General features: G+C 36.0%; 1 protein-coding gene across 1 annotated transcript in view; it reads right to left on the bottom strand.

Annotated features, from left to right (window-relative positions):
- Positions 1-2,500, bottom strand: part of LOC136850224 (neurobeachin-like) — a 536,778-nt gene that overhangs the window by 223,284 nt on the left and 310,994 nt on the right.

Here is a 2,500-nt window from a genome sequence, read left to right as displayed (position 1 = left end):
AGCAGAGCATCAAACCCCTACACATACTTCACCATTCATATTTATCTTGCATGCACTTCCACCCAGCATCTAGTAACCAACTGGTTTTTAGCCACATAAAATAAGTCTAATCCTTCGGGCCAGCCCTAGGAGAGCTGTTAATCAGCTCAATGGTCTGATAAAACTAAGGTATACTTAACTTTTGTTCCCTGCTTCTCCTTCCGAACAACTCCAAATTATACTCTTTTTCAACAACCTATCGCCCTCCATTATTTCCACATGAACATTTATCTCAAAACACACTGATCCCTCCTTTCACTTACCTTAACCATTTACACTTATACATATCTCCACATATTTCACCTTTTCAATTCTTCTTACACACATAAACAGACAATCTCAACAGCTTCAGGTTTTCCTTCCACTTGCATTCAACTTCTACAATTTACTTCGATAGAGGAGGGATGGCTTAATTGTCCCAGCATACATTCTACCTTCGTCTTCTATTGATATTCCAAGTCTGCCGATCTTGCCAATCCATTCAACTTCTCTAGATTAACCTGTTATATGACTCAACTCTTCTATCATCATGCTATCATATATACATATATATACATTGCATATATATATATATATATATATATATATATATATATATATATATATATATATATATATATATATACGTATATACATACATACACATATTACCAAATATTTATAAGAATCAAAAGCTTCCATTTGTCCTCCATTCATCTCAACAATGCTTATACATTTCATGGAATCTATTCGTTTTCAGATCTCTACTGAAACCATTTACACTAATCTGTCTACTTCTAACACTTCCACCAGCTTCTTCAGTTTCTACTCATCATCACTAAAGAACAATGGATCATCAGCAAACATCATTACTCTATACATGCCATTCAAGATTCATTCCCACAATATTGCACCTTCGGATAATTTTTTTCTCCGACTTCTCGCGCCATTCCATTCAAAAAAGACATTAAAAATCAGCTGTCTACGACCTGTTTTCCCACTCAACCATTCACTCTCCTGTCTGCATGCTCTGATATGCCTCAACTTCATCACTAAAAAATCTATTGCCTTCCATAATTCATCAGTTCTGTCAAACCTTGTTACAAGTCCACGTATGCCACATACAGTTGTTTAAAACTTCTCATAAATGTGTTTCAAATTAAACATTATTTTGATCCACACACCTCCTTCCTAATATTACACTGTCCTTCCCCTATCAATCCCTCTTTCATATGTGTACCTTTCTCACTGAAAATCCCACCATAAACCTTCCCTGGCAGACAAAATAACGTTATGCAATATAATAATTAGTCACTTGACTTATAAAATGGAATTATTATTCCTTTAATCAGTTTCCTCAAAGCATTGCCTTTAACAAGACATCTTACAAACCCTGAGTTGCCAATCAATCTCAGTGTCACCACAGTACCCGAGCATCTTGCTATCACTCAACTCTAGCAGATGACGTAACACATATATATGTATATATAATATACATAGACAACTCCAACACACACATATACATATATACATTATATATATTATATATACAGAGTATATATAATATACATACATAACCTAAACACACACACACACACACACATACATATATATATATATATATATATATATATATATATATATATATATATATATATATATATATATATATATATATAAATTGTGCGTAAGTGTTCCCTACGTGTCCTGAGTTGGATATTAAACGATATTTGTGGTTTAATAATCGTGGATATAAAAATGTCACGGTGTATATGACTATATATATATATATATATATATATATATATATATATATATATATATATATATATATATATATATATGTATGTGTGTGTATGTATGTATGTATGTATGTATAACATAAGCTCTCTTCATGAAGCGTCACTTGAATTCTCCCTCTCGAAAAGAAGAGAAGATAAAAGCGAGGCCATTCCGAAGCCTGAGAGCGTCCTTTCCTCTTCTGTTTTTAAGCACCAAATGAGACTCAAAACCGGACTACAAACCCTTGATACTGGTGTAGGGGTCAATTTCGGAACCAAATCCTTTAGACAAAGAAAAACGTGAGCTAGGTTGACGTTAGCAGCGTGACGGGGCCTCGGCAGACGTACGCACGAAGCAATTACTGCTTAAAGCCAGGGGAGTGTGGGGGGAGGTGGGGAAGGGGAGAGGTGGGGGATTTATTCCCCAGCCCCACCCGTGACCTCTCCAACGGGAGCAGGAGTACCAGCAATCAGGTAACCTAAATGACTTACTTTCCTCACTCTTGTGCTGCTCTGCACAGACGATTTCATTAGGGAATTGTTTGACGACACTGATGGCCGTGTGATCGCTCTCCCACGGGCACTTTCCTTTGCCTGGTAGCAAGAAAGCCTTATATGCACTTGTACATCTGCAAGGTATCGTTTGGTATCATCAAAAGCAAGGGAGGGACAACTTGAGTTACAACGGCAGTTGTTCCTTT

This window comes from Macrobrachium rosenbergii, chromosome 21 (genome assembly GCF_040412425.1).
Source record: "Macrobrachium rosenbergii isolate ZJJX-2024 chromosome 21, ASM4041242v1, whole genome shotgun sequence".
NCBI lineage: Eukaryota > Metazoa > Arthropoda > Malacostraca > Decapoda > Palaemonidae > Macrobrachium > Macrobrachium rosenbergii.
Note: the sequence above shows the minus strand (reverse complement) of the source record. Positions and strands in the feature narration are given on the sequence as shown.